General features: G+C 40.0%; 1 protein-coding gene across 5 annotated transcripts in view; it reads left to right on the top strand.

Annotated features, from left to right (window-relative positions):
- PRKCD (protein kinase C delta) overlaps positions 1 to 21586 on the top strand; it is a 2080121-nt gene that overhangs the window by 1206076 nt on the left and 852459 nt on the right. The gene's annotated exons all lie outside the window — the stretch shown is intronic.

Genomic DNA, 21586 nt, shown 5'->3' with positions numbered 1-21586 from the left:
GGATGGCCTCCCAGTTGTAGAATGAAGTGGTAGTCCACAAAAGTCACAAAAACTGATAGGCCAAAGAAGAGCCTTAAAGACGATAAAGTGGATTACTGAGGATAAGAAATAAATTATGTAGTGTTACTATTATGTAAAAAGCCCAAAATTTCCAGACACAAGCTATACAAAATGATTAATAGAGAAATTAGAGGAAAGAAAAATACTTCCACAGGAAAAAAAGTCAGAAGCTTCAAATGAAAAATTGTGTTCATTAATACAACAGATTTGTGAAAAACAGTATATAGATCAAGAAGCTTTGATCTGTTTGGAAAAAGAAGCATCTGAGGAAGTGCGAAAATATGAACAACAAAATGTAGAGATATTTGAAAAGTATAAAAAAGAAATATGGGCATGGGAAATAGGTTCATAGATTAGTACTAAGCTAACTGCCCTTGCAAGCCATTTTAAGCCTAGCCAATTATCCCTTGTGAGACTCAAACCCTGCACCTTGTGTTTGTAAAGCAAACACCTTAACCATTAGGCCACCCTCCCAACCAACCAAAGAGAGATTTGATATGGTGTAATATTTATGCAGTGATGCAATATTTATGCAAAGGAGAAAATCAAATTAATCAATATAAAGAAGGCAGCCCCAAAGATATTTGAAGAGAAATACAGGCAAAGGCATCCAGATATGGAAAATTTCACAGTAAAAAAAATATCACAAAAAGGGAATGTAGAAAAGAAGATTAGTAAAGTAGAAGTTAAAAAAAATAGAAGTTGAAGTTATGGAGTGCCTGCGAAGTGAAGGATTTGGTGTAGAAGGTCTAACACAGGTTACATCACAACATGATGGAGTAGGTCCCCAAAGTAATGAGAAGCAGTAATATCAGGAGACATCTGAGAGAAAGAGACTTAATATGGTGTAATATTTATGTAAAGGAGAAAGAACTAACAAATACAAATAGAGCAGCACCAAAGATATCTGAAGAGAAATACAGGCAAAGGAATCTGGATATGGAAAAGTTTACACTACAAAAAAAGGAGACAAAGAAGAAAGTAGAAAAGGAGATTAATAGTGGATAAGTTAGAGAAGTAGAAACTGTGGTTATGGAGTACCTGCAAAGTGAATGATTCAGTGTAGAAAATCTAATTCAGAAAGCAAAACAACAGGATGGACTAATGGTTATCCAAAGTAACCAGAAACCAGTAGAACAGGAAGCAATTGGTCAGTTGCCATATGAAGATATTTTGGATCCTTCCACAGGAAACCAGTATAAACACTGATTTGAAGCTAGACAGTAAGGGAAGGAACAGGAAACTTTGGAAACTCTGATGCAGTCAATGTTGAGGAGTGATAGGCCAGCGAGTTCCCATATGGCAGAGCAACAGATGGCACAGGATAAAATTTGAGTGAATATGACACAGGAAGATGCTATAGAACTTTCTATAGAATGCCTGCAGGAAATGGAAAACAAGGGATGTGCCCTCAGTTTATTAGAAAATATGCTAAAAGAAGAGTTGCTTGATTTAATAGAGATAGATATGTTAAGATCAATGAAAGAAATAGACTGCAGAAGGTCAATAAAACCCAAAAAGTCAGAAGTTTGGTAAAACAAATGAACACGGAAATTAGGACTGTCCATAGAGATCCATGCAATATAACAGAAGTAAACAGGATATATTACTGTGCAGCTAAAGTAATAACTGAATTTTACCACAAGAACACAGGGTAGTGAAGGAAAGGAAGGGGAGAAATTGAATACCATCATGGTAAAGCAATTAAGACAAGAAGTGTCACTGTTGGAAGACTATAGAAGAGGGAATAGATCAATAAAAATGCTAAAAAAAATAGATGTGATAAAAGCAATGCACAGTGTTAGAACAGACCAGGATTCATCATGCACTATCCCAGATAAACTAAATATGTCAGCACAAGGGGAAAAACTTAGAAGATACACAGATACATTTAAAGGAAGAGTACAAATAAGCAATTTATTGGTGACCCAAAAAACGTTTATAGAGAATTGGGAAACAAGGTAGCAGGAACTGAAAGACTGCCAAAAAAAGAAGAAATAGATACATTTTGGAGAAGTATTTATGAAGATACTGTGGAACATAACAAAGATGCTAAATGGATAGAAGAAGTAAAAGAAAGAATAAGAAGTTTAAAGGTACAGGATATGAAATGGGATGAAGTAACAGCCAGAGAGATTGAAATAAAGTTAAGAAAAGCCTTTAATTGGAAAACCCCAGGCCCAAATGCAGTACCTAGCATTTGGTTAAAAGTATTAATATCTTTGTACGAAGATTTAGCCATGAGTAAGAACTATTAATATGCGCACCGTGAACAGACACCAACCTGGCTAACCACAAGAAAAACAATGCTCCTGCTTAAGAGTGAACCTGCAAGCTACCCTAAAAATTGTAGACCAATAACTTGCCTTCGAACGAAGTATAACTGCACATGGGAATTGATGCTGACAGAGTTTAGTAATTTAGAAGAAAACTCAATTGTGGCAGTTGAACAAAAAGGCAATAAAAGAAAGTCATATGGAACAAAGGATCATTTGTTGTTAAATAAAGTCATAGTGGAGAATTGTAAAAAGGGGAAGAATCTAAGTATGGCATGGATTGACTACAAAAAAGCAATTGATAGTATCCCACATTCATGGATAAAAGAGGGCTTAAAAATGTATAAGATACACCCTACACTGATCGACTACATTACAGTGACCATGAAACAGTGGCAGACCACTTTGCAATTAAGTCATGATAAAGGACAAATTGTTATCCCAGGGATAAAAATTTAAAGGGGGATATTCCAGGGTGACTCTCCGTCACCGTTGCTATTCTGGCTTGCCCTTAACCCAAGCTGTTTACTTAACAGCTTAGGCCATGGCCTTAATTTGGCTCCTAGAAAACAACAAAGAGTAAAGACTTCTCATCTTCTCTTTGTCGATGATTTAAACCTGTATAGCTCATCAAATGAGGAACTGAAAGCACATCTGCAGGTTGTCAACACTTTTTCAGATGATATAAGAATGTCATTTGGTCTTGATAAATGTGCAAAAGCAACCTTTAAAGCATGAAAACTGCAGCACCAGGAAAACAACAGTTTGGGAGAATAATGTGATATAAAAGAACTTGAGCAAGAGGGAGTGTATAAATATTTGGGAATTTATGAAGGATCATGAACAAACGCGAATAAAACTTAGGAATACTTTAGAAGACTTAAATTAATCCTGAAAACAGCGTAGACTTCTAGGAACAAAATCCAAGCCATAAACCAATTTGCTCTTCCTGTCCTAACTTACTGTTTTGGAGTGATTACTTGGCCCCAAAATGGGTTGGATAGATTAGATAGGGAAAACAAGAAGGATGCTTCATGCTCACCATATGATTTATAAAAATCAGTGTATACCAAGATTGTATATTCCCCGTTTCGAAGGAGGGATGGGCCTCCTTGAAACTGATTACATGTATAGATTTGCAGTTGTGGGGCTCCATGCATATCTGCTGACCTTACAAGACCCAAACGTAGTGAAAGTTTTGAAACATGAGGAGGATAAATCTAAGATGACTTCTCTGCTTAATGTAATAGAAGCATATTGAAATCAAACCAGAAGTAGATAAAAATCAGGCAGCAACTAAATGTGCCAAAAAAACAAAAGAAAGAATATAAGGTGAAGGACCAGATGATAAGGCAAGAAATGTGGAAAATGAATAAATATAGTTGCAAGTATAGAACTTTTCTGGAAGAACCTCATGTTGAGCAGGAACGAACGCAGGAATGGTTAAGGAGAAGCGAATTCAAACCAAGCGATGAAAGGTTAATATTGGCTGCCCAAGACAGTGGGCTAATTACACGCTGGTTTATAAAGTCCATTGAACATGTATGAGAAACAGACAAATATAGGTTTTGTAAAACTGAATTGGAAACAGTTGCACACCTTGTTGCTGGTTGTAACATACTAATGGCAGGAGGACTGTATACTGAAAGGCAGAATAATGTGGCAAGACTGTTGCACTGGGGATTGTGCAAACATTATGGTACTGAAGTGGCTGAAAAGCACTGTAAACATGACCCACAAAGCATCATAGAAAATGATTAAATTTATATCACATGGGATCACCCATTACCGACAGTTCAAAAGATAGATGCTAGAAAACAGGATATAAACAGGATATAGTGGTCCATGAAAAGAAGACAAAAGTAGTAGTGATCATTGAAATCGTCACACCCAGTGACTAGAGTGTGTTGCATACAGAGAGAGACAAAGTCATAAAATATCATGCTGTGGAGGCAGAGATGAGAGCAATGTGGAAGAAAGATACCCAGACAGTTCCAGTAGTAGCAGGAGCAGTGGGTCTTTAAAAAAGAATCTACAATCATATTTAGATACGTTACCAATGCAAAACCATGAGAACAGTGACTTTTGGCCCAGAAATTGTAATTTATTGACCATTGGGAAGTTTTTTCCATCTCTTTCATCTTCTAGTTTAAAAGGCCGCATTTGTGCTTGTTTCCCAACTTTCCTGTAACTAGTCTAGTCTAGATACAGATTTGCTCTATCCAGGACTGTTTGTAAGCTTCTGAGCCCCCCCCCCAAGCCTTTCTGTGTTGGAGGGAAGCCTTCTAGCTTGTCAGTGGGAGTGGTAAGCACTAGGGAGCCTATTTACCACAAGAGGAGTAGTTTCTGACCCAGAAATTGTAGTTTATTGGCAGTTTGGGCAGTTTTTCCATCTCTTTCAACTTCCTGGTCCAAAACCCTGCATTTGCGCTTTTCCCGCCTTTCCTGTAACTAGTCTAGTCCAGATACAGATTTCCTGTATCCAGGACTGTATGTACGCTTCTCAGCACCCCCAAGCCTGTCTGTGTTGGAGGGAACCTTCTAGTTTATCAGTGGGAGTGGTAATCACTAGGTAGCCTATCTACCACAAGCGGAGTGGTTACTGGCCCAGAAAGTGAAGTTTATTGGCCGATTGGGCAGTTTTTTCCATCTCTTTCAACTTCTGGTTTAAAAGCCTGCATTTGCACTTGTTTTCCACCTTTCCTGTAACTAGTATGTATCCAGGACTGTTTGTAGCTTCTGAGCAGTGCCAAAGTGTGCTCTTCAATTTTTCCCTTAGACCTACTAGTTCTCTCCTCTCCTGCACTTTTATTAGCTTATCAGTCTAGCACTTTACCAGACTTCTTGTAGCAATTATTGTAGCACACAAAAGTGCAACCAGCACTAAACGTTCTACAAGGAAACAGCTCCAGTACTTATTGTTAATACTCACCCATCCAGGCATGTCTAAAGGTCAGTTCCCTGTGCTTTCTCTTATTAACCTGGTGAACTTGGGCATCCTGAGGTAATGTAGCAACTGCCCCATGTACACTGACCACCCTCTCCTGTTATGTCCCAACACTCAGACTTGCGAAAGATGCACTTATATATCCAAATTGGAAGCCACGCACTCACCAGCCAAGACCAGAATAGCTGGTCAAGAGGAGAAGGTCAACACTTGCACCACACTACATGGAACACACAGCCCTCCAGAACACCACATACCAGCACTGCATTCACATAAAAACACAAACCACGCACCTACCTTTGCAGAGGCTTTCAATAAAAATCTACCCAAACAGCAGAGACCTCCAAGGCAGAAACACACTTGACCACCACAACACAACGCTAATTATGAGACACACAACTCTCCTAAACAGTGTGCCACTCAACCAAAGCCCCTAATGCAGAACAGCATGCCCAACACACTAGTCGTAGGTGACTCAGTAGTGAGGCACACCGATGTACCACTCACTAGATTGAATAAGGAGAAAGTAACAGTCAGCTCCCTGTCAGGTGCCAGGATCCAACACATAACGCATGCACTCAGGTCCCTCAACAGCAGGTACAAATATGACTCTGTCATTGTACATGTGGGTGTGAATAACCTGAGACGTACCTCCCTGGACTACATGAAAAGAGACATGAAGGAGCTCTCGGATTATGTAGCCCAGGCGGGTATGACCCTAGCCCTGAGCAGCATCCAACCATCTCCCAGAATGATACCACAGTACAAGCAGAAAAAGATCAATTTCAACAACTGGCTAAGTTTCTGATGTAATTCTAAGGGGATCCACTATCTGTCTGCCTGGGTAACGTGATTAACAGACCTCGATGCTTTGCCAGAGATGGCTTGCATCTGTCACCCCGGGGCTTCTGGATACTGGCCAAGGCTCTTGCCACCCCTATGATGCCTTTTTTAGGCAGTGTTCCAAAGACCAAATTACCACTATAACAGCTACAAACAAATGCAATCTGAGGGTCATGCTGCTTAATGCTAGAAGTCTAAATCTGAAAATGCACTCACTCAAAGCACTCCTTAAAATGGAGAACATCGACATTTGTGCTGTAACAGAGACCTGGTTCAAGGCAGCAGAAGGCACCCCTGCACTATCAGGCTGTAACTCATTCCACACCTTTCAGCACCAGAACTTGGACTGAAGCTCCAAAGGCAGTGGTGTTTCCATATTTATAAAGGATGTGCACACCTCCAGACTGGTAGCTCAACATAATGCATCAGAGATACTTCAGGTGCAGCTAACACTGGGTAAGACAGCGATTCAGTTCGTAGCCTGCAATAGGTCAGACTCACACTCCATGTTCCTAAGCACACTGGAGAATATTAAGGTCCAACCTAACACTCTCATACTGGGCAACTTCAACTACCCCTCCGTTAACTGGGAAAACTACTCATCTAACAATACACTTGCCCAACATTTCCTGGAATTCATTAATTCAAATGCCCTGACCAGCTCATTCTTACCCTCACTAGAGGTAGCAACATCCTTGACCTGGTCAATACTAACATGGGCGACCATTGCTCTACACCAGTAGTTAACTCATCCCTGGTTAGATCCGACCACAAACTAATCACCCTGGAAATCCACATCCCTCCCACCACCCTTACGCAAAGGTAACCACCATGAAAAACTTCTCCAAAGCTAACTTTGGGCTCCTGAAAACAGAGGTGGCCAACTTCATGGCACCCATGCAAATGGAGAATAGTTGCATGTCTGCTGAATCATACACCAGCGCACTGTACAAACATGTACACAAATGCATGGGTCTCACTATACCCAATAGAACCAAGACGCTCTCCTCCAAAAAAAGGAAGCCAATCTGGTGGTCCCCTGCCATAAACAAACTCTACAATAGAAGGAGGAAACTGATGTGGAATAAGGTGAACTCCCTTATCAGCCTCAACAAAAAGTTGAGATCCCTCATCAAATCCTTTAAAGCTAGCTGTGAAAACAGAATTGCAGCAGATAGTAAAGACAACCACAATGCCTTCTATAGTTATGTAAAGAATCTCCATGGCAATACCCAGATTTGCTCTGAGCTACTGCACAATGGTACCTCCCATACCAAGCCAACAGATGTTGCCAGTATACTGGCCAACAGATTTGATGCCAACTTTACCCCCCCCCCCCAAAGGACCAATCACATTACCAATAGATTGCCAGGCACCCAGTATTACTGCTGCACAGGTTAAAACAACACTGTCCAAGGCCAGGAATACAGCTTCCATGTGACCTGACAATATCCCTGGCTGTGTTCTACATGAACTACAGAGTGAACTGGCACCTCCCCTGTGTGCCCTGATCAATTACAGCCTCACCACAGGCTTTGTCCCTACTGAATGGTGCACTGCTACAGTCATCCCTCTCCACAAAAGAGGAGTGACTACAGACCCTGGGAACTATTGCCCCATTAGCCTGATGAATCTGATATGCAAAGCTATGGAACGCATCCTCATGAACCTAATAAACAAGAATATAGGGAATCTCCAAACTCTGGATCCCACACAGTTTGGTTTTGTGAAGGGTAGATCATGCCTGCTCAACTTGGTCGACTTGTTTGAGTCAGTCACCAGAGCTGTGGATGAAGGCAAGGTGGTTCATACAGCCACCCTTGATCTGGTCAAGGCATTTGATACCATTCCCCATTCAGGAATCACAGAAAAACTCACTAAGCTAGGCATCAACCCCTATATCACTAGGTGGGTTGCAAACTGGCTCACAGATAGAACCCACAGTGTGAAAGTAGTGGACTCAAGTCCAGTCACGAGTGGTGTCCCACAGGATTTGGTCCTGGGTTCTCTCCTGTTTGGTATCTACTTCTCTGAAGTCCAGGCCAACACAAAGGGTCTCTGGCTGACAAAATTCGCAGACGATTGCAAGTTGGGAGCTATTATTAACTCCCCAAGTGATGTTGACATCCTACAGAAAGGCATCACTGAGACCAACAACTGGGGTCAGAACCATGGCCTTATGCTCAATGCCAAAAAATGTGTCGTCATCCCCTTTGGGAAAAACATGGTTTCCATGAATTACCACATCGATGTTAGTCCACTGAACACAAAAGGTGTTTTAAGAAATCTGTGAACACAGTTTGACAGCAGCCTCTCTTCTGACCACCACATTGCCACTGTGGTCAGAAAGTCCTAATATGTGGCACATCTCATTATTAAGGGTTTTCCAACCAGGAAGAAAGAAGTCAGTCTCCCTCTACACTTTCCTCATTAGGCCAATCATCGAGTACAATGCCCCATTTGTCATGTACCTCACTAGACACCTGCAACAACTGGGGAGGCCGCAGAAGTACCTCACAAAGAGGATCCTAGGCCTTAAATACTTGTCCTATATGGACAGACTCAAAAAACTCCCAAATGTTTTCTCTCTCATATCGCCTACTTAGAGGCGATCTCTGCTTGACACACAAAGCCATGTCTGATCCAGCTCTGTTAGAAATGCTACATCTAATGAAATCCCAATCATTCTGCACCACACACTCCGGTGACCTCAGCCTCATTACCAAAATCTTTTTAAGACAAAGAAGACAAGTCCCAGACGCAGCAGCTTCCACACTGAGGTTTAATAAATTCAACACAACTATCACTTAAAGCGCTTTTCGTCTGCTACCAATGCAGACTTCATCAGAAGTTATAAAATCAGGTTGCTAGAACATTTAAATAGTTGCAGATACTAACCACCACAAAACAATTAAGTATTTAACTGTTTAAAGGTACACTATCATAAAAATAAATTACAGATGAATCTAAATACAAAATGCATTACTTATAATTACTTTTAAAAGGCAAGATCATATAAACACACAAACGCAAGGCACATTAACTTCATATATTAAGTAAAATACAAAATAAGAAGAAAGAAAGAAAGGGAAGGGCACAAAACATAAAAGAACCTTCAGTAATAAAACAACTCTAAGTGGTTCCTTTACCTCTGTAAACTCTTCAACTTTAGAACACTACTGATGGAATTGTTTTCATTCAAACCTGGAACATTGCTTGCGTCAAGTTTAATTTGCCATATAAGTTCTAATTCTTCAAGTTTGAATGCTACAGGGCCACCTTTATTGTTACCCCCAGCTTTGTATATTACCAAAAATTTAAACTTATGATCTGAGTTCAAATGAATATGTTTAGCCAAAGCATTATCAGGCTTGTTATGACTAATTGCATACAAGTGCTCATACACCCTGTCGCGGAGTCTACGCTCCGTTTTCCCTACATAAAATGCAGGGCAATGCATACATCTAGCTAAATAAACTATACCTCTAGAGTTGCAATCAAACCTTTCCATCAATCTATATTTCTGACAGTGTATCGAGAAGGAATTTGTAATGTCACTAAATTTGGCAAAAATTACAATTTTCACATTTAGACATCCTTCCTACCCTGAGAAGGTTATAGGACTGTTTTTCTAATAGATCTTTTTAATTCCTACCTCGTTTGTATATTATGTTAGGTGAATCCCCAAACTTGTCAAATAGAATCTGGTTACATCTAAAAATTTGCCAGTTTTTCTTTATTATTTTTACACAGAAGGGGCTATGTGTACAAAAGGTGGTTATAAAGCCACTACCAGGTGATTGTATCCTATGTGACTCGGTTAAAGCTTGTTGAGAGAATTCCATGGTTTCAAAATTCAATACTCTAACCTGTTCTGAGGTCTTAGGAGCCAATATCGGCTTAAAAACCCGGTTTTCTCTCTTGATAGTAACTTCATCAATAAGGGCTTCTAACAATGACTCAGGGTACCCACGGTGCAGAAACAGTTTTTTCAGAAACAAACATTCATCATAGAAGTCACCATCGATGGAAATGATGCGTGAAGCCCTAACCAGCTGCCCCTTGATAATTGCCCTCTTTTGATAAAAAGGGTGACAGCTAGTGAAATGCAGAAATGTGTTTGAATAGATCTTTTTTCTAAATATTTTAGCTGTATAACAATTCAATGCTCTATTTTTAGTAAGCCAGATGTCCAAATAGGCTATAGAGTCTACGCTGAAATTAGAAGTAAACTGTAAACAATTTGTTGTCTTATTAAAAGTTTCCAAAAAATCTGCACCCATTTTTTCATCACCTTTTAATAGAACGAATATATCGTCCAAAAATCTGGTGTAGTAAGCTAGCATGTTGGAAATATGAGCATTTTTAAATACAAATTCGGACTCCCAGTAGGCCATGACCAAATTGACCACACTGGCTCCGCAAGGGGATACCATTGCTAACCCCACTTTTTGTAGGTAGAATTGATTGTTAAATAGGAAGAAATTATTACTCAAAACTAGATCTAAGAGCTCCATCACTAAAGAGACGTCCCCCTTTGGAGCGTTATGCTTTAACATCATAAACACTACCCATTCTGTGCATATTTGGTGAGGAATGCAAGTATATAAATCTTTGACGTCAATTGTCAAAAAATTGTTACTTTCAGCATAATCTATGGTATTTATTTTAGCTATGAATGACCAGGAATCTTTACAGATTTGTTCCTCCAGTAAGACATATTTCTGTAACATTGTATCCACCACTTTTGCACAGGCATAGGTTGGGGGAAACCACATCCATCCACTAAGGGTCGCATAGGTGGATCGACCAGATTTTTATGAATTTTAGGGATACCAAATAAAACTGGGTAGACTGGAAATACTGTGGTCATATAATTCAATAAGATCTGGTCGATGCGGCCCTCAATGAACAGGTCACTGAGACATGTTTTAACAAGATTGTATGCTTTATTCATTTCGGACCTGGAACTTGTTTGGTATGCTTCACTTCCTAAAAGGCAATGCATTCTATCTGTGTAATCATTGGTGTCAAAAATCACCAAACCACCACCTTTGTCTGGTTTACAGACTCGGATATCCTGCGAATGGATGTATTCTAAAAAAGCTTGTTCTGCACTGGTAATATTGGGGTCAAAATTTATTGATGGTTTAAGTTTGACCATGTGCCTAAAGTCCAATTCGCATAATGTCTGTAAGACTGGGTAGAGAGGTGGGTTGTATGTACTGGGTATACGAAACACATGTGATGTTTCCGCACAAACACTATTGCCGAACAAGATCTAGAAATGTAATTTCCTTGTAAATAGTTTTAAATCAATAATAGTTTTAGCCAGATTGAACCGCTGCTGTGGTACATATGTATAACCTTTGGCCAAAAAATTCACTAACTCACAAAAAATTACACTTGAAGAAAAATTAAACACTTTAAAATCATCATCGTTATTACAAACAATATTCGGAACAGTTGTACAAAGTAATGAATAAGTATCATATTCAGAACAATTAGGTGAAAACTCCAAATCAACATTATTGAGTCCCAAACCGTTTGAAGTAGGACTCAAAACAGTACCACAGGGGAAACATTCGGAAGAAACTTCCGTCGAGGAAATGTCTTCCTCACCCGGAGTATCTTCCATAATCATTACTGGAATTTCTTGTTGGTCCTGAAGTTGCCCCTGTTCACAAACTGGTTCTTCTGTTATTGTTTGGGTCTGGCCCCTGTTTGGTTTACTTGCCGAAAAACCTGTTAGTCCGTAGTATTGTTATGGACCTGCTGTCTATTATTGTAGTTGTAAACAACTCGTGGGCCCTTTTGAAGCCTCTCACTTCTTCTTACTTCGGGTGAGAAAACACCTGAAGCTCCTAAAGCATTATTATCAGTCAACTGGTCCGTGATATTGATTACACTATTACTGTCTAAAGGAACCTGTTGACTGTTCGATTGTAGCTCCTGGTGCAAGCTGGAATTGTTACCAGACTGCCATACTTGTGCAGGAGGAGGTGGCGGGTATGCTGAACCTTGCCTATAGGCATTAGTATCATGATCAAGCTTTTTGTTTTTATTATTTTCAAGTTTAACCATGTGCTGCTCAATGCTGGAGAATATTCTGCTATATTCATATTTGCACCTAGCAAACTCCAAGTCATTGAACACTTTTTTGTCCAAGTCAACCACTGCAACTGTTATGTATTTAACTAATAAAGAATAATGTTTAATCATCAGTTTCATAAGTTCGAACCCTTGGCTGTCATACATTTGAATAAGTTCAACAAAGAAAGGAGAATCCTTTGAGACCCGTAGGGTATTGGGTTCTACGCGGGCCCTTAGGGATGATTTTCCGTGCTAAAGTTTCTTTAAAATATGCTATTTCTAATTGTGTTTTCTTTAATTTAAGCAAATAAGCATCCAAAGTTTTTAAGGTCATTGACAATACTAGAGGTATTAGATTCATAATTACCTCCCATTGGTTGAGTACCATCAGGACACCGTTGATCTGGTTTAGAGAAGAATTTATCTGAAATCCAAGATGACATCACCGGTATGTCACTGGTCCTATTTAGTACATCTGTGGCATTGTCCTGCTGACTAGTAGGTAAATTAGAGACCCGTTTCTTTTCAGCATCAGTGATTACTTGAGTAGGCTTCAGTAGTAGCTGGTTAGGTGGCTGGTTCACTACCGAACTTGGCTGCCTATCAATTCCCTCAGTAAGATTGTGTGTTTTAGATGGGAAGGATGCAACCGGTTGTATGCCGTCGTCAACAGCTCCCTGCTGTGACAACTGCCCGGTTGGCGGCACGTTCTCAGCACTCTGTATAGTAGAAGGTGTAGTACGATGACAACCATTTTCTTTCTCTCTCTCATTTTCCCCTTGGTTTAAGGGGACTAACTGCTGCAACTGCGGAGTATGTGGCAAACATTTTTGACCGGAAACAATGAGTTGTAGTGTCCGCGGATTCTGATCTAACTGGTCGAGTCTCGAGCACAGAGACTTGAGTTTTGTTGTAAGAAGTAGGAAAGCATCATTATTCAAGAAACAGACATTTCCATCTGGAGTTGTATAACCAGATACTGTGACAGTGTCTATATCACCATTGTTAAGACCTTCCTGTGTAAAAAGGCTCTGACTGCGAGGGGGACCAGACGCCATATGAACTATGTAAACGAAAAGGCACAACAAACTTTTTAAGACAAAGAAGACAAGTCCCAGATGCAGCAGCTTCCACACTGAGGTTTAATAAATTCAACACAACTATCACTTAAAGTGCTTTTCGTCTGCTACCAATGCAGACTTCATCAGAAGTGATAAAATCAGGTTGCTAGAACATTTAAATAGTTGCAGACACTAACCACCACAAAACAATTAAGTATTTAACTGTTTAAAGGTACACTATCATAAAAATAAATTACAGTTGAATCTAAATACAGAATGCCTTACTTATAATTACTTTTAAAAGACAAGATCATATAAACACATAAAAGCAAGGCAAATTAACTTCATATATTAAGTAAAATACAAAATAAGAAGAAAGAAAGAAAGGGAAGGGCACAAAACATAAAAGAACCTTCAGTAATAAAACAACTCTAAGTGGTTCCTTTACCTCTGTAAACTCTTCAACTTTAGAACACTACTGATGGAATTGTTTTCATTCAAACCTGGAACATTGCTTGCGTCAAGTTTAATTTGCCATATAAGTTCTAACTCTTCAAGTTTGAATGCTACAGGGCCACCTCTATTGTTACCCCCAGCTTTGTCTATTACCAAAAATTTAAACTTATGATCTGAGTTCAAATGAATATGTTTAGCCAAAGCATTATCAGGCTTGTTACGACTAATTGCATGCAAGTGCTCATACACCCTGTCGCGGAGTCTATGCTCCGTTTTCCCTACATAAAATGCAGGGCAATGCATACATCTAGCTAAATAAACTGTAACCCTAGAGTTGCAGTCAAACCTTTCCTTCAATCTATATTTGACCGTGTATCGAGAAGGAATTTGTAATGTCAATAAATTTGCAAAAATTACAATTTTCACATTTAGACATCCTTCCTACCCTGAGAGGGTTATAGGACTGTTTTTTTAATAGATCTTTTAAATTCCTACCTCGTTTGTACACTGTTAGGTGAATCCCCAAACTTCATAGGTTCATACTAGGCTATCTGCCCTAGGGCATTTATAAGCCTGGCCAGAGTGTGTTTGGCTTTCGCCACCCATTTTAAATTAATTTTGCTATACCCTTTTTCGAGGTTAGTATACTGTGCCTCTGTCTAATAGTGACACAGAAGTGATACCCAGGGTAAACCTACGATCTCCCATCCACTCATCAAGATTCCTCTTGAAGAGAGTCAATGAGGGACTCTATCTAACCTGGACTGGGATTTTATTCCAGAGTGAAAGGAGCCTCTGGGTTATGAATCTGTCCCTCCAGCATGTCCTATTTATTTCAGTGCTGAGGTTCAAGTCTCTCGAGCGCATAGCTTGATGGGATTTGGATTTTCTGAGGTGCAGCATGTCCATTAATTCCAGGTTGGACATGGCTTTATACATCAGGCACAGGTCACCTCTGAGCAGGCGGTATGTCACTGAGTAGAACTGGAGTTTCTTTAACTGGGCAGCATATGGTATCTGTTTGAGCCCTTTGATCCTCTTGGTGATGTACTTTTGGGGTCTTTCCAGTTGCTGCAGGTGTCTGGTAAGCTGCATTCCAAAAGGGGCATTGTACTCAATTATGGGCCTGATGAGGGATGAGTAAAGAAGCACAATGACCTCCCCTGATCTAGATGTGAATCCCTTCATGATTAGGTGGGCTATATAAAATGTTTTTCTAACCATTTTGGCCATGTGGTTGTCAAATGAGAGATTGCTATCAGCTTGGGTCCCCAGGTCCCTAATTACTTCTTCTGTACTTAATGGATTACCACCTATGTGGTAATTTGTTGGCACTTTGTTTTTCCCAAAGGGGATGACTATACACTTTTTGGCGTTTAGCTTGAGGCCATGGCTCTGGCACCAGTTGTCTGTTTCTATGAGGCCCTTTTGGAGGAGGCTTGTGTCGGCTGGAGAGTTGATTATGGCGCCCAGTTTGCAGTCATCTGCAAACCTGGTCAGCCACAGTCCTTCCGTGTTGGCTTGTACCTCCGAGAAATATATACCGAACAAGAGAGGTTCCAGGACTGAGCCTTGTGGGATGCCACTTGTAACTGGTTTGGAGTCTGACATGGCTCCAGCAATTCTAACCATGTGGGTTCTGTCCTTGAGCCAGTTTGCAACCCATCTAGTGACATAGGGGTTTATATTTAAGCTGGTGAGCTTATCTATAATGCCCGAGTGGGATATTGTATCAAAGGATTTTGCGAGGTCCAGGTAGGCTGTGTGGACCACCTTCCCCTCGTCAATGGCCTTGGTGACTGTTTCAAAGAAATTGACCAGGTTTAAGAGGCAGGATCTGCCCTTAACAAAGCCGAACTGGGTAGGATCCAGTGTCTGTAGGTCCCCAATATCTTTATTTATGAGGTCCATGATGATCCTTTCCATAGCTTTGCAGACCAAGCTAGTCAGGCTTATGGGGTGATAGTTTCCAGGATCCATTGAGGCACCACCTTTGTGGAGAGGGACCACTGTTGCTGTACGCCACTCTTTGGGTACATATCCTGTAGTAAGGCTGAGATTGAACAGTAGTTTTATGTTTGGGTTTAGTTCTTGGAGTTCATGTAGGACGCAGCCCGGGACACTGTCTGGTCCCATTAATGCTGTGCTTTTTGCTTTGGAGAGGGTGGCTCTTACCTGGGCATCTGAGATGTCAGGGGGAGAGCACTCTGCTGGGATAGATATTTGCCCTTTTGGTGGGGGGCTTGCGCTGAACCTGTCAGCTAGGATGTTGGCAGTGTCTGTGGGTTCGGTGTATTTTTTGTCATTTTGGACTAATTCTGAGCATATCTGGGAATTCCCACCCTGGTTCCTAACATAACTAAAGAAAGCCTTGTGATTATCCTTAGTGTCCTGTGCAATTTTTCTCTTGAAGCTGGCCTTAGACGATTTTATGAGTGCCCATAATTTTTTGCTAATACTGATCAGAGATGCCTTTCCTTTTTGGGATTTTGCTCTATCATGTAGTAGCTTCCTCCTTCTATTGTATAGTTTGTTTATGGCTGGGGTCCACCAGAATCTGGTTACATCTAAACATTTGCCAGTTTTTCTTTATTATTTTTACACAGAAGGGGCTATGTGTACAAAAGGTGGTTATAAAGCCACTACCAGGTGATTGTATCCTGTGTGACTCTGTTAAAGCTTGTTGAGAGAATTCCATGGTTTCAAAATTCAATACTCTAACCTGTTCTGAAGTCTTAGGAGCCAATATCGGCTTAAAAACCCGGTTTTCTCTCTTGATAGTAACCTCATCAATAAGGGCTTCTAACAATGACTCAGGGTACCCACGGTGCAGAAACAGTTTTTTCAGAAACAAACATTCATCATAGAAGTCACCATCGATGGAAATGATGCGTGAAGCTGTAACCAGCTGTCCCTTGATAATTGCCCTCTTTTGATAAAAAGGGTGACAGCTAGTGAAATGCAGAAATGTTTGAATAGGTCTTTTTTCTAAATATTTTAGCTGTATAACAATTCAATGCTCTATTCTTAGTAAGCCAGATGTCCAAATAGGCTATAGAGTCTACGCTGAAATTAGAAGTAAACTGTAAAAAAATTGTTGTCTTATTAAAAGTTTCCATAAAATCTGCACCCATTTTTTCATCACCTCTTAATAGAATGAATATATCGGGTGGCACGATGTCAGGGTAATCCTATGGACTAGGTTTGTAAAGCCTCCTGGGCCATTAGCCTAGTGCACACCTATGAACCTATGTGACCCCGTATGAATTGAGGAGGAGTCATTACTAGGCACATTGCGGGTGCTGCAAAGAGCCCTTTTGGCTAACATCAAAGACTGAAACATTACTAATTTCATGAACTACTTGGGAATGGGGTCCATTCCTGTCATAGTATTAGAAACCCAACAGATTTGGAGAAAGTATAATAATAATATAATATATTCATAAAGTAGCAGAAAGTATTGTAAGCGCCAACATGAGAATGGAAAAAGGAGATTCTGCCAATAGGGATAACTGCAGTGAGACATAGAGAATAGGCAATAGATGGAAATAAAGGGCTGAAATTTACTGGAAAAAACTGGCAAAGTAACTAAATTATTGGGATCAAATAACTGGAGAGAGAGAGAGAGGTAATCAAGTGGGAAAAGGCCAAGAAGACACTTGAGTGTATTAGTAGCAAGCTTTCATGATAGGTGAACCTCATCTCATTTTCCACAAAAATAATGTTCTTTCAGAACTAATCTTTCATTTATGCATAACGTTGTTTCAGAGTTTACTTTGAGCCAAGCTGTACATCTCCCTTTCTTTTTTCCATAAGCTAAAAACAATGGAGAAGGAATTATTCATGCACGGGATTTCCACAGAAAACTCTGATATTGTCTTGAAAGAACTAAAATTTTCAGGAATTCTGATTAGTTATTCATATGGGTAACCACAAGTTCACCCCCTGTGTAGTAATAGGTGTAACATGTAAATGTTCTGCTGTTCTCTGGGTTATTTGTTCTTAAAATACAAGGGCTAAAAGCTTCATGGGAATGTATGGCTAGGTTTCTAAGGATCCTCATGGATCAATAACCTTATGAAGGTAAGAAAACAGAGAACCTGTATCAAAGTAGACCATCACCAAATGGTTGTCTTGTGCGATTACCTTTTTTTTATACTCACCACAATAAGGCAGTTCCAGGTAGGGGGAAGGTGTACTCTACCAAGGCCTTGGCTTCATCTGTGGTTTTTTGAAAAGGGGCAGATTCTAGAAGTATTCTAGAAGCAGCAACTTGGTCCTCTGTATGTACCTTTACAAAGCACTACAGATATCTCTGGGTCTAAAGCAAACTTTGTTATTACCATTCTCCAGTGGCTCTTGCACCCGCGTCCTTCCTCCTCTCAGTTAGTAGTGTAAGCTATAGCAATCTACCCATATAGCTAAAACTACTGCAGCAGTGACCAAATGATGAATATATTACAGTTGTATAAGTAAACTTATGTTCAAATGATCACTGCTGCAGTAGCCACTCTCTGCCCTCCCCCCTTCATCTCCCTTACTTTTGTATGTTTTATTGCCAGGTTAAGGACTTTCATTTTTAATTTTATAACATTGACCTTGCTCAGAGCTCTAGCTTCCCTCTCTCCATTAGTTTTCTTCAGCTGTCCTTAAGTTGATAATGGTTTGTATGCATAGAGGGTGCTTTAAGGTTTGGAAGCTGACCACCTGTTGTATTCTATACAGTATATAACCCAAATAGCTAAGGCTACCTCAGCTGTGATCATTTGAGCTTCTACTGTTACAGTAAGTTTACTTTCACAACTGTACTTTCTAGACAGCCTTTGGCCCATACACAGTTTTTACAAAGTATGAGACATTTTGTATGCAAATCACATATCTGCAATGTCTCGTTTTCCATCACATCCAGCCTACCTTGTCATTATCTGTGCACAGCGTGTAGAAAATCCATTATATGTGCATTACTCAGTGCTTCTTACTGGCTTTACCTCCGGCAAGTGTATCGTGTTATTAACATCAGCTATATAAGTGTTTCATTTACTTTTGAAAGTTTGTTTGTGTCTTTCGGCTTTTCCCGGTTAGGGGTCGCCACCGCAGAACTCCGGTCTGCTTATGATTGGCAATTGATTTTTATGTACCAGCTTGCCAGGCCTGATGCACAACCTTCAACGAAGGTACGCCCATTCACGCATGTCTCCACGCAGAAGACGCTCTAGCTGAGAATCGAACCGGACAACGTCTTACTGTGAGGCGACAATGCTACCGCAGCACCTAAGTCTTGCTATTAGATAGCTACAGCAATATTTGTTCTGCTTTATAATGCTTTCTAGTTGAGCTATTCTGTTATTTAATTTAGGCTTTTGGATGTGATATATATTTTTCTGCTTTTATGCTGCAGCTACTTTGTATACTTTGACTTATTCTTTGCTGGAGATCTTTCTCCCTGGAACGACACCTGAAAATGAATGTTCCCAGTTGAACATTACTGAATAAAAATTGTAGATAGATAAACAAATTACACCATACACAGTTTTCATCATGGTCTTAGTTTCTTTGAAGATTCAACCTTATTTTTATACCTATGGTTTCTGGCTTTTCATTGAATCAGTGTACTTATCTGCCAGTCTTATTTTTCTAAAAAAAAAAAAAAAATGTATGTATAGCAGCTTTTTACAGACAATTTGGATAGTACATTAAAAGACTAGAACCCCTAAGACATTATTTTAAGAATTTTTATTAAATTAACATATTTACAATGTATACATAGGGAGAAATTCAACATCACATACTGGTTTACAATGTTAGGAATACACTGAATCATCAAGACAATCTTATTCAGTTAACACATTGAATCTTGGAATTTCAATAGCAACATTTCAAGGCTATCCCAACCACTAAATGTCTTATTATGATTTATAGATCTTATTCTGATCACTTCCTTTTCTACTGTGGTGGTGGTGCTGCAGTAGCGTTGTCGCCTCACAGTTAGACGTTGCCCGTTCGATTTTCAGTTAGAGCGTCTTCTGTGTGGCGACATGCGTGAGTGGGCATTCCTTCAATGAAGGTTGTGCGTTAGGCCCGGCAAGCCAGCACGTAAAACTCTACTGCCAATCATTAGCGGACCGGAGTTCCGCTGTGGCGACCTCTAACTGGGAAAAGCCAAAAGACACAAACAAACAATTCTGATCACTTCCTTTTCAGTTTTACATAGTATTGCTGTTAAATTTAAAAAGGAATGTAGGCACAAAGTTCAGTTTCCAATTTTTTTTAATAACTTTTCTAACAACTGCCAAAAGGCTCCAAAATATTTTCTGTAGACACATAAAGTGGAACATTCATTAGTGTTATTGACCTAGTTAAAGAACAATTATCTGACCATACCTTCTTAAAAGGCACATTTACCTCTTCCCAATATACATTTAATTTTTCACTATCCATAAACGTGTGTCCAGTCAGCTTTTACTTCTTTACTACATCTCCAGCAAACTGAAGAAGTCATTTTACTAAACCTACAGATTTTATAGGAAGTAACAAACATTCTATGTATATATTTCCACATAAAACTTTCTTGTATAAACTTGTTGAATTAACAAAATGTTATTCTTACCATCTGTTCGGCCACTCAGTCTACTACCATCTAAAAAGTTCTAGAATTTTCCTTGAAGTTATTATCTATAATTAACTTTTATAACTTGGACAAGCTTTCTTTGTAGGTAATTTACCTTCAGTGATAGCATTCATATGTTCATATAATGGGGGAATAGTGCTCTATTCCTCTTCATAGGATTATAGGAAATTACTAGGCTATTGGCCCCTAGGTCCTTATAACCCTAGCCAAGAGTTTAGCCCATGTTTAGACAAGTAAGCACCCAAAGCCTCTGCCTAGCAGGGACATAGGTAGAATCCCAGGGTTGTATTTTCTGTTTCCCATCCAGTTATCCAGGTTGCGCATAAAAAGGGATAATGACATACTCTGCTTAACATGGAGAAGGGAATCTATTCCAGAGATGGGGGAGTCTCTGGGACACAAATCTCTCCTGTCAACAAGTCCTATTGATGTCACAGACCAGGTTGAGGTTGCATGTGTGGGTTACACGAGTGGAGCTTGACTTGCGGATATGCAGCAGTCCCATCAGGGTGGGGTCTGAGATTGCTTTGCATGCCAGAGGTCACCTCTGAGGAGTCTGTATGAAACTGAGTAGAAGGACAGGGAATTTAGCCTATCTGTGTAGGGTACATGTTTGAGGCCCTGGATTCTCCTGGCGAGAAACCTCTGTGGTCTCTCTAGCTGTTGTATGTGCTTTGTGAGGTACATGCCGAAGGGGACGTTGTACTCAATAACTGGCCTTATAAGATAAGAATATAGGGATGTTATGACCTCCTTGTCCTTGGATGAGATACCCTTACTTATGAGGTGGACCATGTAGAAAGCTTTCTGTACAACGGAAGCAACATAGTGGTCAAAAGTCAGGTTGCTATCAACCTGGGTGCCCAAATCCCTCATGACTGATTGCATGCTTAGGACATTGTTATTACTGTGATAATATGTGGGGACGTCACTCTCCCCAAAGGGGATGATGATGCATTTTTTGTCATTCAGCTTGAGGCCATGTTTCTGGCACCAGTCATATGTTTGGGTGAGACCCTCTTGGAGGATGTCCACATCACGTGGGAAATTGATGACCACACCCAGCTTACAGTCATCTGGTCAGCCATAGTGCACTGGTTTTGGCCTGTACCTCAGAGAAGTATATCCGGAATAACAGAGGCCCCAAGATCTGCTTGTTACGGGTCTACTGCTTGAGGTGGCTTCCCCTAGTTTTATTAGATGGGTTCTATCAGTGAGCCAG

Source organism: Protopterus annectens, chromosome 7.part0 (assembly GCF_019279795.1).
Source record: "Protopterus annectens isolate FY-2018-M chromosome 7.part0, PAN1.0, whole genome shotgun sequence".
Classification (NCBI taxonomy): domain Eukaryota; kingdom Metazoa; phylum Chordata; order Ceratodontiformes; family Protopteridae; genus Protopterus; species Protopterus annectens.
Note: the sequence above shows the minus strand (reverse complement) of the source record. Positions and strands in the feature narration are given on the sequence as shown.